The following is a 15,919-nucleotide window of genomic DNA, read 5'->3' on the forward strand; positions in this document are numbered from 1 at the left end:
ACTAGGTGTCACAAGTCCCCAGTTGTGACAAACACAAATTTTTCCTGGTACTTCCAAATTGGTTAAAATCACTCCTGATTTGGAACCACTGAACTAAAACATCTATGAATTTCTTTCTGCTCTGTATGTTCTGCTCCTTTCTATAGCATAAAAATATTATTGACATTTCATTATATAAAAACAAGAAAGAATTCCCAGCCATACAATTTGGGTAGAATAAGAAGAGAATGACAGGAAATGTGACATGAATTTCTCTCTCTCTCTCTTTCTTTCTCTCTCTCTCTCTCTCTCTATATATATATATATACTTGTAAAGATACTGTACAGAGGGGTTACAGTTACATGAGTAAGGTGAGGAGTACATTTCCTATCCAGCATTGTTACCCCCTCCTTTATTTTTCCCCTATCATCCCTTTCTTCCCCACCTCTCCAACTCCTTCTTCCCCTCCTCCCTGAAGTTAAGTTCATTTTCAATGTAGTGTCTTGAACATCTCATTGTTACAATAGGTCAACCTGTATCATTGTTTCAGCATGTTGTCATTTCCTTTCCCCTCCCCTAATTAGAAAAATGTATATACAAGATGCAGGGCACTGGAATCAAATACAGTGACAACAGGGGTTATGCTATAGGGGAGAACATACAAAAGAAACAAAAAATCACATAGTACATTAAAAACAACAGCAACAAAGATAAAATCTCTTGTGTCCCTGTCTTGGGTTCATTTCTCTCGACATCATCTTATATGGTCTTATGTAAATAGCTTTTGACCTTTTCTGCTTGTCTGGTAAGATTATCCTAGATGTATATTAGTTATTGCAGATACAGGAAACTATGGGACCTGCTTCTTTGGGTCTGGCTTACTTAAAAATAAGGAACACTGTACACATTTGCATGTCATCCTTGCACAGGGGGCATGCTAATCTCTGTATCATTCCAATTTGGTACATGTGCTGCCACCGAAGCAAGCACGGTAACATGAAACTTATATTTGATTCTCAGATCTAGCTTTGGGAATCTGGTACTTTTCAGAAGTTGTGTGTGTGTGTGTGTTTGTTTGTGTGTGTGTGTGTGTGTGTGTGTGTGTGTGTGTGTGTGTGTTCCTAAAAAAATGCCTTCACTAAAATATTAAAGTGAAATAAAAGTTATGGAAAAAGGTCAACTTTACACAAACAAGGAATTCTCTAATACTCTGGCTTATTTCTGTCAGCTTCCTTTCCCTCCAAAAGAGAAGCTGCAATGACAGATATTGAACATTTGTTGGTATTGATAAAATGACTTTTGCAGGAAAATTCCTTGCTCAGATTAAATCCCACTGAGCAGAATAATAGTTCATTGTGAGAGGATCTTTGTTCATTCTGATGCCATTGGGAAGAAATTCTATGCACACAGAATGTCTCACCTGCTTACTGCTGAGGTGACATCATCTGGTGTGGCCCACACTGGCATTTGTGCTCATGATGCTCTGGGGACCATGTATCTTCCTTCACAGTTCCATAGAAAGGCTTTTATTCTAAGTATCCCTCACTATATTGACTTGCATTTTGGTTGTCCAACCTGATTTACAAAGTCTCAGCTGATAATATTCAGAGTGAGAATGTCTTTTGTCTGTTAATACATTTGAGAGGTAAGCTGTCTAACCATACCTCTGAAGACCACCTCAATAAATTCATTCAGTCAAGTTTGGACTGAGTTACTTATTTCTCAACCAGATTGAATATTGCCCTGTCCTAGGTGACAAGTAAAACTTTGTCATTCCTCCTCCATTACAAAAACAGAGTAAGAACTGATTCACACAGGACTGGTCTTAGGGGAGCACTTTAATGACACATCTGGGGAAGAGAAGATAGATAGGTTGTCCATTCTTTCCAATTCTGAGTCCATTTTTCTCCTCATTGGAGAAAAAAATAAGTGTTGAGACTGTCTTTGAAACTCATTATCCTCTTTTCATATTTAGAACTGCAGTACAGAAAATGCTTAAAAATAGAAGGCAAAATGTGTATCAAGAAAATAGCTGCTAGGACTCATCAAAGAAAGAGAACTATAGACCCATTTCTTTGATGAACATTGATGCAAAACTTCTCAACAAAATTTTGGCCAACCGACTTCAACAATTCATCCAAAAAATCATACACCACGATCAAACAGGATTCATTTCAGGGATGCAAAGCTGGTTCAATATACGCAAATCAATTAATATTATTCATCACATCAACAGGAGCAAGAATAAGAATCACATGGTTATCTCAATAGATGCAGAAAAAGCATTCGACAAGATCCAACACCCCTTCCTGATGAAGGTTTTGGAAAAATTAGGAATCCATGGAACATTCCTCAATACAATAAAGGCTATATATGACAAACCTACAGCCAGCATTATACTCAATGGTGAAAAACTAAAGCCATTTCCTCTTAACTCAGGAACAAGACAAGGATGCCCACTCTCTCCACTTCTCTTCAATCTAGTATTAGAATGCCTAGCTACAGCAATAAGACAAGATGCAGACATAAAGGGGATCCAAATAGGGAAAGAAGAAATAAAACTCTCCCTCTTTGCAGATGACATGATCTTGTATTTAAAGAATCCCATAGACTCCACTCCCAAATTACTCAAGCTGATTCAAAACTTTGGCAAAGTAGCAGGTTATAAAATTAACCCCCCAAAATCAATGGCTTTTCTGTATGCCAACAATGAGAAAAGTGTGGCTGAAATTAGGAAAGAAACTCCATTTGTAATAGCCCCACAAAAAATAAAATTCCTAGGAATTAACTTAACTAAAGAAGTGAAGGACCTCTATGATGAAAACTTTAAAATCTTGAAAAAGGAAATCAACACAGAACTTAAAAAATGGCAAAACCTCCCATGCTCCTGGATTGGAAAGATTAACATCGTGAAAATGGCAATACTTCCCAAGGCTATCTACAAATTCAATGCAATACCTATCAAAATTCCACCCTCATTCTTCAAGGAAATAGAAGAGGCAATCCAAAAATTCATATGGAACAATAAAAGACCCCGAATAGCAAAAACGCTCCTCAACGGAAAAAACACTGCTGGAGGAATATCAATACCAAATTTCAAACTCTACTATAAAGCCATAGTAATCAAAACAGCTTGGTATTGGCATAAGAACAGACCTCAGGACCAATGGAATAGAATTGAAAACCCAGAAATGAACCTACAGACCTATAGCCATCTAATCTTCGATAAGGGAGCTAAAACAATAGAATGGAAGACAGACATCCTCTTCAGTAAATGGTGCTGGCAAAACTGGTTAACTACATGTAGAAAACTAAAGCTAGATCCTTATATATCACCCTGCACCAGAATCAACTCCAAATGGATCAAAGACCTTGAAGTCAAAGCAGACACTCTGAAGACATTACAGGATGGAATAGGAGAAACCCTGGGTCTCCTTGGCTCAGGCTGAAATTTTCTGAATAGAGACCCGGAAACACAACAAATCAAAGAAAGGTTGGACAAATGGGATTGTATAAGGTTGCAGAGCTTCTGCAGGGCAAATGACATAGCTAGCAAGATCAATAGAAAGCCCACGGACTGGGAGAAGATCTTTACTAGCCATACAACGGACAAGGGTCTCATATCTAAAATATACTTGGAACTCAAAAATTAAACCACCCAACAACAAATCCTCAAAGAAACAACTGCCCAATAAGTAAGTGGGCGAAAGACTTAAAGAGAAGCTTCTCTGAAGAAGAAAGAAGGATGGCCAATAGACACATGAAGAAATGTTCAACATCCCTAGCCATAAAAGAAATGCAAATCAAAACAACATTGAGATATCACCTCACTCCAGTTAGAACAGCAAAAATCAAGAACTCTAACAACAACAGATGCTGGAGGGGATGTGGACAGAAAGGAACCTTACTTCATTGTTGGTGGGAATGTAAACTTGTTCAACCACTTTGGAAAGCAGTATGGAGGTTCCTCAAAAGACTCCACATAGAGCTCCCCAATGACCCAGCAATCCCACTTTTGGGCATTTACCCAAATGTTTACAAACAAGGCCACACTAAAGCTACCAGCACAACTATGTTTATAGCAGCATTATTTACCATAGCTAAGATATGGAACCAACCCAGATGCCCCTCAGTAGATGAATGGATCAAGAAAATGTGGTATATATACACAATGGAATTCTATGCCTCCATCAGAAAGAATGACATTGCCCCATTTGTTAGGAAATGGAAAGGCTTGGAAAAAATTATATTAAGTGAAGTAAGCCAGGCCCAAAGAAACATAGGTCCCATGGTTTCCCTTATTTGCAATATCTAGTATAGGTATGAGTCAAGCGGAAAAAGTCAGAGAATGTGATGTTAGGAAAACGAAACCTCAAATATGTATTTTAATGTTTTTGTTTCTTTCATGCATGTGTTTCTAACGCATTTATAAGATTATTTCTTTGTTGCTTTGTATGTCCCTCCCCCACAGTGTAACCCCCGCTTTCACTATATTTGATGTCAGTATAACATGTGGAGGAGACAGGGACAAACAAGTCGTTTAAGGATTCAGGTGGACCTGTTGCAACAATGAGAAGTACAAAATGTCATGTCAAAACCAGCTTTACAATGTCGGTGGGGGAGGGGGAGGGGGGGTATGATTGGGTGGGGGGGAAGGGGGAGGCTGGGAAGGGAGGTGAAGGGTAAACAAAGGAGGAGGCTGCAATGCTTGGTAAGAAATGTATGCATTATCCTGCCCATGTAATTGTAACCCCTCTGTACAGTATGTTCTCAAATAAAATAAAATAAAATTTAAAAAAAAAGAAAAAAAAAAAAGAAAATAGCTGCTAAATGAACATTTGATGAAGAAGAACTTCAGGCAAGTCATGTCAAAGCATCAGTGGAAATTACTGTGCAATGGAAAGAATCAAGCTACCAGCACAACTATGTTTATTGCAGCATTATTTACCATAGCTAAGATGTGGAAACAACCTAGATGCCCCTCAGTAGATGAATGGATCAAGAAAATGTGGTATATATACACAATGGAATTCTATACCTCCATCAGAAAGAATGGCGTTGCCCCATTTGTTAGGACATGGAAAGACTTGGAAAAAATTATATTAAGTGAAGTAAGCCAGGCCCAAAGAAACATAGGTCCCATGGTTTCCCTTATTTGCAATAACTAGTATATGTCTGAGACAAGCAGAAACAGTCAGATAAGTTGATGTTAGGTGAAATGAACCCCACGATAAGGACTTAAATGTTTTTTCTTTCTTGCTATTGTTTCTAACATATTTATAAGATATTTCTTTGTTGCTTTGTATGTCCCTCCCCCACAGTATAACCCGTTTTCACTGCATTTGATATTGGTATAATTTGTGGAGGGGAAGGTGGACCCATTGCAACAATGAGATGTACAAAACGTTATGTTGGAAAACGAACTTTACAACTTTGGTGTGTGGTGGGGTGAGGGGGGGTGGAGGGCGGAGGGGATGGTGGGGGTGTGGAGATGGGAAGGGGAAACAAAGGAGGAGGCCACAATGCTTGATAAGAAATGTACTCATTACCTTGCCCATGTAATTGTAACCCCTCTGTACAGTATTTTCACACACACAAAAAAAGACTAAGATCAAGTTCTTAAATGCTATGCAATTCTCAGTAAAGCCTCAAAAGCCTAAGTTCTATATAGATTATATAGATTATAATGGAGAGAGAGAAGAATAAATTTATAGATGAAAGATTTTAACCACTCCTTTTTTAAAGCTGAGAAATAACAAAAAATATAAAAATGACAAAATGATAAAATATAAAAATCAGGTGGAAATAAAATCTGCCTATAGAATTTTGCATCAAAGAATATAGAATATATAAACATATATTCTTTAACAAATAAGCAATAATTAAGAACATTTAAATTGCAGTAATGTTTTATATTGAGGTCCCTGGAAACAGAATTCATTGTGGAAAGTTGTGTTTTGAATATTTGTTAACATGTTATCTTTGGAGAAATGTGTTTTAAGATGTAGGAGCACTAATTTTAGGAAGAAAGGAAAACTGACTTACAGTGACATTGTTAAATGAGGCTTAGTCAATTCCAACTGGGCACCTGTGAGTTTTTCCATACTGAGAAGGGTGCTTTGTATGTCAATGGCTGTAGTCACCAGCTTTAAGCTGCATGATGAACAGGTCTATCCTTGCAAAAGCAGTACACTGCTTCTGAAGGTAATTTCAGTGGTAGTTTCTAGTGTGGGCAAGTTACAGGGAGGGGCATGGGAAACAATTGTTCCCAGCAGCTGGGAGAGGTGAGTCATCTCTGAAGAGATTATCTAGACAACTTACCACAGTGCCCATTACATGTGGATTGCAGAGGAAGCTGCAGTATTTTGCAAAGAGGGGGAAGTGTACAGGCTGTGTTAAAATTAGAATCTCTAGCAAAGAACAGGGTGAAATTCTGTACATCTTGAAACTGAAAATTACATCACCTCTAGGTTGCAAGCAATGGAGCACCAACATGGTAAATTTGTTACAACAGAATACTGGCTGACATATTTAAATATAATCCATACCTGTGATAGACTACTATAATTAATATGAAAGAAATTATAATTACACATGAAAAAGCAACTGACATAATAATAGTCTAATGGTAGATGGGGAAGCTGTTTGAATTGAATATAGGTATGAAATTATGGAAAATGTTTAAATGCAATAGCAATGCAAAAAAAATCTATTTTTCTTGAAGTTTTCCATTAAATAAAAACACATCAGTAGAAGAAATTTGTCTATACTTTTCATCTAGAAGAAACACAAAAAAGAGGAATGTGAAGTAAGAAAGCCAATGAAACTGAGAATTCACCCTTAAGATTAAATAAGTAAGAAGAAATATTTTTGTAGCATCTATAAATGTAGAGAAATGGAATCATAAACCTTACTAGGGGGGCTGGGAAGGTGGCTCAATGCCTCAGTGCTTGCCTTGCATGCCTGAGGCCCTGGGTTTGATTCCTCAGCACCACATAAGCAAAAAGAAAAAAGCCGGAAGTGGCGCTGTGGCTCAAGTGGTAGAGTGCTAGCCTTGAGCTGAAGAGCTGAGGGACATTGCCCAGGCCCAGAGTTTAGGCCTCAGGACCAGACCCCCCCCCCCAAAAAAAAAAACCTTACTAGGGAATTTGGATAATGAAAATAATTCTTGTATGAAAAGGGCTTCAAGTTAGTTTGTAACACTAAGAAAGATTTTAAATATTTGTTATTATGTATTATTTCTTTGTTGCTTTGTATGTCCCTCCCCCACAGTGTAACCCCCGCTTTCACTATATTTGATGTCAGTATAACATGTGGAGGAGACAGGGACAAACAAGTCGTTTAAGGATTCAGGTGGACCTGTTGCAACAATGAGAAGTACAAAATGTCATGTCAAAACCAGCTTTACAATGTCGGTGGGGGGGAGGGAGGGGGGGTATGATTGGGTGGGGGGGAGGGGGGAGGCTGGGAAGGGAGGTGAAGGGTAAACAAAGGAGGAGGCTGCAATGCTTGGTAAGAAATGTATGCATTTTCCTGCCCATGTAATTGTAACCCCTCTGTACAGTATGTTTTCAAATAAAATAAAAAAAAATAAAAAAAATAAATAAATATTTGTTATTATGTATTAGTGAGATTAACGGACAGAAAGAAATGAATAAAAAAAAGCCAATTGCCTACAGAAGCAGAAAATATTCAATACTGGAAAAGATAAGAGCTGAAAGATTAGAAAGATAAATGTTCACACTTTGGAAACCATACCAAATTTTTATAGAAATAAAACAAGTCCAATTTAGCTATATCATGGTAGAATTTCAGGAACCAAAAGCAGTGATAAAAAGAAAAGAAAAGAGAATCAACCAATTATTTACTAAAAAACAAAATAATAGTTTTGATTAAAACTTGATTCAAAGAATAAGGAACTAGGTAAAGTCTTGAGGGGCTGAGATCAAGAACAGGGTCATTGCAAGCAAAACCTTTGTGGAGCTCCATCTCAGCAAACAAGCTAGGTGATATGGCATGTGCCTGTAATCCTAGCTACACTGGGGGCCAGAGATAGAAATATAACAGCCCAATGCCTGTGATAGTAAAAATTATGAGACCAGAGCTTAAAGTAAGTAAAAACAAGAAGAACTAGGGCTGCTGCTCAAATTATAGACCACTTGATTCCAACAGCAAGGTCCTGAGTTCAGGATTTTATAGTGAAATGCTATAAAAACCAGGACTCATAGAAGTTGATTTTTATTATACAAAATACTTCATAAGTTTTATCTTACACTGTTCTTCTAACAAAGTCTACAAAAAGAAGAGAAAGTAATTGAACAAAAGCCATGGGAGTCAGAAATATTGAACTGTTTTCAAAGGCCACAGACTAGTAATGATGAGGCCTATGGGTAGACCAAGAGTCCACATTATATTCCCAGAGCTTGTGAACCTGGAAAAGGACTGGCAGGCATAATTAGAAACTTTGAGATGCATAGACAAATCTAGAAGACTTATGTGGTTCCAATACAGTTAGAAGAGTCTTAAATTTTCTTAGCTGAGATCAAGCTCACAAAGCATGTGGCCATTAAAAAAAATGGTCAGAGACAGGATAGAAAATTGCTGATACTAAAGATGTATGCGAAAGGAGCAGTGTGCGTGAGAAAAGCCTGCGAAACCTGGGGACCCCCAGCAAATGTATTATTCATTATAGTCTCCAGAAGAAGCAATCTTGATGACATATTGATTCTACCTCAATGACACCTTGTTAGACTTGAAATTTGTGCTGTGATAGGATTTGTGTTATCTTCTCATAGCAGCAATACAAAACTAATACATGGCATAAACTACAGCTCAGACAGCTGGCTCTTTTTGCTACATGGTATATCATCTTTAGAACTTCAAAATTACCCTAAACTCACTGGAAAAAAGATGATATGTTCACCGAATATTGCTGTGTCAGGTAAACAGCTCCTGAATTACAGAGAACATGGTAGACATATATTAAATATATATGAAAGACTGTCATCTAACACACATACACTCACACACACGCACATACATATATTTGTATACTTAAAGATAATAACATCATGAAACAGGTTATTTTAGACCATCTTGGGAAAAGCTAAAGATCTGAGCATTGTGTTCTGAACAGATTTTATTTAAATGCATACATCATTCTCATATTCATCCTAATGAGAAAAAGGTTCCATCCTGGCTATTATACATGACATTACAATATAATATAAAAGATTATTCTTGAGAACAATTCAATGCAACCAACTAGAACTTACTGTTTCTCCTCGTCTTTTATTTATTTACTCATTGATTTATTTTTACTTGTAACATATTTCTCTTTACATTTTTATGTGTTATCTAAAAGACAGGTTAGGCCAATAAGGAAAAGGGAAAAAGAGAATAAAATATAAGAATAGCCAAAGGAGTTGAATGCAGGAATGGCCAAAGTTAAACCAGAATACATCTACTGACATGAAATAATTCATTGGCATTTTGTCCAAAATGAATGGGCTAAGCCCTGCTTGTTGGTTATGATATTAATGAAACAAAACAAAGACAGCAAAACAGTAATTGGCTGACAGAATTTTTTAGTGTATATATTAATATTAAAACTCTCAATATGTGTTTGTGTAAATCTTTGTATTTACTTAACATGACAGGATTTCACCAACTACAAGAACATTTATTAATGATAGAGTATCATTCAATAAAAGAAATCATACTTATATCCTTTAAATTCACTGTAATACAAAAATTCTTGAATGTGTAATCACATTAAGAAAATGGGTAACTTTATAAACTGAAAGCAAGAACACACTTTTGTTGCTATTATTTATATCACTGAGTACATATGTATACCACTAGCTCTGAACAGAGGAAGTATGGTCATAGTTGTTTGTGTTGGAAATTATATTTTAATTATTATATAAAAACATTTCAGGGCAAACCATGCAATTTGTAGTGGTTCTTGGAGCTTTGAACAACCCCCTGAAGCTGTATTTAATTGGTACTTGTAATTCCTTAATCATGAATCAATATTCTCATGTATGATGTTTTAGGACACAACAATAGCATTATCAAAAGGCTTTATTAATTAGTATAATGAAGATGGGAAAAATTTTCATCATGGATGGAAACTGTGATGAAAATGAGCAGTAATATAAATGACAGGTTTGGGTATGCTGGGTGAATTTGCATATTCACACCAAACCAAAATATTTTTTTTTCATTTGTTGATAAAGAAGATGTCAAACTTTCATTTATTTATTTTTATATATGCTTTTGGTCTTAAATGACTTACTCTGTGTCTGACATTGTATTTGGGATAAAGATAAAGAAACAGATAGAGATAAATAAATAATGGTCACTGCATTTAAAAGGAATGTATCACCCAGAAAAACAAATATTTTTGGAAAAATAAGAGAGAATGTTTTGCCTAAAATTAACACATCTAAAATGAAATTTTATAAAATGTAAGGTCACATAATAGAAGTTATTGAATACAAATCTTCTTCTCGGTGTTACTTTTCTTTCTAACCCAAGATTCAGTCTATAACTTTCTATTACACAGGTAATCAACTATTCTTGTATATTCCAGAGAAACACATGAATAAAGAGAGAGGTATTTACAGTATAATAGGTTTCCTGGGCACTGGAACTGTCTCAGGCAGCTCCCAGTTAGCTTTGAATAGGAGACCATTTTACTCACAAATTAAAGATAGGTAGACCCAAGGAGAGCATGAGCCTTGATGTATACCATCTATCCCTTGTTATGCTTTCCTCAACAAGAGTTTGACTGAATTTTTTTCTTCTCCAAATTCTGCACCTTTCTGCATGCCACAGTGAACTAGTAGGTCATCCCCTGCTCCGATATAAGAATAGTCAGCCAAAAAGCTAATTAATAACCAAGTTACATCTGATTTCTTATCATTATATAGCTTCTCTGTAATTCATTATAGTATGTGTACCGACACTGAAATAGATACACAATTATAGGAGAGCATTTCCATAAAGGAACAACTCCTTAACTCTATTTGGAGTACTGGAAACATTCACAAAGGGGCCCTTACTTGAGCTTAAATTAAACACCTGAGTAGATACATGATAGACAAAAGATGGTAGAATGCAGAAAGGAAGTCTTGTTGCAAGTAGAAGAAACATCAAAGGAAAGGTAAGGTGTACCTGGAAAAAAGAAGAAATGTGTTTGTGTGATAGTTCTGAGGGACAAATGGAAATTTAAAATTGTAAATGGAGGTTGAAGGTGTATTTTGAAAGGTGCTATGTATGTCTGTAATGAAGAACACCCCATTATTCTGAACAATCTGAGGTGGGCATGTTTAGTAGGATTAAAAGAATCAGAACATGTATTTTAAGGCAAAATTAGCAAGGACCTGAATTAAACTAAACATAGTTCAGTTTAGATTAGGGTTTCCCGATTTAGAAAAATCAAATAAGCAAAACCAAAATTCTCAGTTAAATTTGAACTTTATGTAAAAGTGAAGTATCTCTAAATATAAGAATGTTCCACGATCTGGAGAATTTTTTATCTGATATTTAAATTTAACTGGATTTTTAATTACATCTAAAAGGACTAATAGTGATGGAAAGAAGAAAAAAAATCCAAATCACTATTTAGTCTCACTTAAACTCTAAGTGCAATGAGTCCTTTCTTCAACTGCATTAGATTTTTGTTATTTAGCTTCAATTGAAATGTTCTGTCCTATTTTGAATGTAATTAATTCTGACATTACATTAACAATGTCATTTCCTTTGGAAATTTTGGAGACATTTTTATTCATAGAAACATATTCTCCATTTTTTTGTTAAGCTTATGTTTCTATTTAATTGCAAACATAACATTATTTATTGACACTGGATTCCTATTAATGCATAATAGTATCCACACACTTGAAAATGTCATTAACACCATAAAATGGCACAGGCTGAAATATGGGCTGAAATCTATGAGCTGAAATAATTTTCACTTTGAATATTTTTAGGAGGTGTCTACTTCCTCATTTCCATGGCTGCTTCAGAACTCAGGAGAGGTGTTTCAAATTTGTGTAAATCCATAGTTACATGTTTCATTTTTCCTTATAATTTCATGTGACTTTTTATGTAACTTTATACTAGTATAGGTCAGAAGAACTTTTTCATGGCTATGAAATAATATCTATGAAATAATATAACATTTACTGATTATATTCTCAATACCAGAAAACATGTTATATGTTCTGTGTTTGCTATTGCTGAACCTGAAATCATCACTGTGAGGTACCTATTATTAGTATCCATTTACAAATAAATAATTTGACTTTCATAAGGGTATGTAGATCATGCGACACCATACAGCTTGGCTAAGTAAGTGGCAAAATGAAATTTTGATACTGGTCATACCTATATTAATAGAGTTGGGTTACTCCAGAACAGTTGTGCTCACTGGAGTGTCTGGGGACATTTTTAATTATTATGAATGAAATGGAATGTGTTCTACTGACATCTAATGAGTAGATGCAGCAGTGCTGCTAAAAACATTACTATATATATATAAAACAGTACCCCCAAAATGTAGACATCCAACCCAGAATGTTGGTAATATTGAAACTGAAAAATTATGCTCTAGAATCTAGAAAAATGTCAAATTCTTTAAGGAAGCAAATTTACTGCAAGAATTGAATGTGTCCCAATACAAAACAAGAAGTTTGTAAGGTAATGAATTTGCCATTGCTGCAAGTATCCAAATACAAGCTAAAAGAATTCTAATTAGGGGCTGGGAATGTGGTTTAGTGGTAGAGTGCTTGCCTAGCATGCATGAAGCCCTGGGTTCGATTCCTTGGTACCACATAAACAGAAAAAGCCGGAAGCGGTGCTGTGGCTCAAGTGGTAGAGCACTAGCCTTGAGCACAGAGAGGCTCAAGGACAGTGCCCAGGCCCTAAGTTCAAGCTCCAGGACTGGCAAAAAAAAAAAAAAAAATTCTAATTAGATCTGTTTTTCAAAAGCTTCAGTTAACAAATAAGAGGTAGGGACTAATAAATTGTAAGCCCCTTTCCAACTCCATTATAATTTTTCATGTTCTACACTGTGCTCAACAATTCAAAATTTACTATAAAAATGTATTAGGTAAGCCAAGTGTCAGTGGCTCATGCCTGTAATCTTAGCTACTTAGGAGGCTGAGATCTGAGGATCTCAATTCAAAGCCAGCCCGGGCAAGAAACTCCGTGAGACTCTTATCTCTAATAAACCACTTTAACAAACCACTCCATGAAGCTCTTATCTCTAATAAACCACTCTAATAAGTGGTAGAATGCTCACCTTGAGCTGAGGAGATGAAGCATAGTGCCCAGGCCCATAGTTCAAACCCCACGATAGACAAAAAAATGTATTAGCTAATGCAAGGTTTTTCCTCTTTTCCTTTATCCTGGTTTAGAGAAAAAGTGAACAAATGTAGCTCCATGTATAGAAAATTTTTAAAGGGATTTTGGAAGAAGAAAATAGCACTTCTAAACAAAAAATAATAATCATACAGAAGAAGTGTATAATGCTTTAATAAGATGTAACTTCAATCACACTTCAGTTACAATTTAAGAACATTTAAGAAAGCAGAAAGGAGATAACATAATGTTAGTAGTGCTTGCACAGAATGAAGAAGCCTTGAACTCCATCCCAGAACCACAACAAAGCTGTAAAACAAAAGACATTTAATAAAATGGAACATATTTTTTAACCATTCAAAGGAGGCTGTATCTGAATAGTAACATAACAAAAATCTTTATCTTCTCCTTGATTCCAAGGAACAAAAAGTTAGAATCTGCTTTTTTTTTAAAATTAATCAAATGATATTAATCTAAGGCCTATAACAATTTAAGGAGAGCTTATTCAAGGAAAAGAATTGGATCTGCATTAGAGCACTTGTGAAACATCCACTTGCTGTATTTCCACTTCCAAATATACAGCTCAGTAGCTGTGAAAAACAGCGATCTAGCAATCACTGGTATGTCAGAACAAATGGAAACTTTCTAAACAACCTCTTCCTCATAGCACGTTCATTATTTGACTTGTCTTAAGGCCACCTGGAAAAGTCCCTTTAACAATGCTTACTTTAACCTAGCTCAGTTGCTCAGTCTGCAATAAATGACATATATCTGCAATGCCTAGGGTGAAAAACAAAGTCATGGTCTATTGTTGAACATAACAACTATGTGATCTAGCAGTACCAGTGCAGGGAAATAAATGTTTAAAGAATAATTCATAAAGGCTCAATAGTTCTATAACTTTTCTAGGGACTGAGAAAGCCACATGCATGTGCAAGGAGATGGGTAGCCAGTGAGACATAGGCCTAAGCCTTAGTCTTCACGTTTGGCCAGACTCTCTCTGTATAAGTAGAAAAATCAAGGTTAAGGCAAAGTCATAAACTACTGGAAAGCTGAAGTTGTGCTCCAGCCACATAGAGAATACCATAATAAAAACAGGGATCCTTATTAGCTTATAACACTTAAAGAAGTCTCTGACTAATTACTAGCTGAGTTCTAAGTTAAATATACACTCTTCTAAGTTAAATTTATACCACTTTGTGGTCTCAGATAACCAAGAATATAGATATAGTTACTAAATAAATAAATGGCAACAATAGCAAGGGACAATTTCTAAGTTAAATTTATACCACTTTGTGGTCTCAGATAACCAAGAATATAGATATAGTTACTAAATAAATAAATGACAACAATAGCAAGGGACAATAACAACAAGCTGTGGGAAGAGTCTGAATTTCTATATCATAGTCTTTAAAGTATTGATAAAAACAGTCTTTAAGGAAGCCTAAATGTAGAACTTCCTAAATAAAAGCTTTGCATCAAACATTAACATTATGCCCCCCAAAATAACAAAATAATGCATCCCAAAAATCAATGAAATGTTTGAGAATAATGTCTTGTGAATTAGAGAATTGTATCAACTGTTTATAGAATTGTATCAAATTACAGATTAATAATAGGATTATTATAAATAAGAGAACCAAATAATAATTAAGTACTTCAAATAATTCAGTAACTGCAACGAAAATCAACTGAAGGCAGTAACTTGAAGTTATCTAGACTAAATAACAGAAGGAAAAAAACAGAGGAATGATGTGCATAGCCTTTAATATTAGTCAGAAATAATGTGCATGCTAATATCTATAGTATTAATTATGGAAGGAATAAACAATGAAAATGCATTTTTTGAGAAAATGACAATGAAAAACCATTAAGATGAACAAACTCCAAAGAGGATCCAAGAGAACCTGACTAGGCTCATCATAGTCAAATTATTGACAAAAAGAAAAGGAAATCTTGGAAGCAAGACAAGAACAACTCAGCAGAAAGCCTCAATAAGTTTAAATATTGATTTAAAAAAAAACTTATAAGTAAGCACCAGTGGCTCATGCCTGTAATCCTAGCTACTCTGAAGGCTGAGGTTGAGGATCAAAGCCATCCTGGACAGAATGTCCAAGAGACTTTTACCTCTAATTAACAAGCAAAAAACTGGAAGTCGAACTGTGTCTCAAATGAGCAGATAAAGCTGAAGGACAAGGTCCAGTCCTTGATTTCAAGCAGCAGTTCTAGTACCATAACATTTAAATTAAATTAAATTTAAAACCAAATAGAGTAGATACATATACATTTATCAAGCTAGTTCCCCAATGCTTAATAAGCTGGTACAATAAGAATAAAATACAAAATTAAATTTAAAAACTGTAAAACTGATAAGAAATGTACTCATTATCTTGCCCACGTAATTGTATCCCCTCTGTATGGTATTTTCACAATTAAAAAAAAAAGAAAAATATAAAAAAAATAAAAACACAAAAAAGACATACACATTTATCAAGCATTTATCCCAATGATTGATAAACCAGTGCACAAAAACAACATCTATAACCAAATAAATTAATCTAAAATATT

The 15,919-nt window shown here is 35.3% G+C and overlaps 1 non-coding gene across 1 annotated transcript; it reads right to left on the bottom strand.

The window, feature by feature from the left end:
• Positions 1 to 864: 864 nt before the first annotated feature.
• Positions 865 to 970, bottom strand: LOC122117933. The gene has a single exon (XR_006149253.1). It is a non-coding gene; the product is annotated as a U6 spliceosomal RNA (small nuclear RNA).
• Positions 971 to 15,919: the final 14,949 nt, after the last annotated feature.

The sequence above is a fragment of the Dipodomys spectabilis genome, unplaced genomic scaffold (assembly GCF_019054845.1).
Source record: "Dipodomys spectabilis isolate Male_0828 unplaced genomic scaffold, ASM1905484v1 ptg000145l, whole genome shotgun sequence".
In the NCBI taxonomy this organism is placed as follows: Eukaryota; Metazoa; Chordata; class Mammalia; order Rodentia; family Heteromyidae; genus Dipodomys; species Dipodomys spectabilis.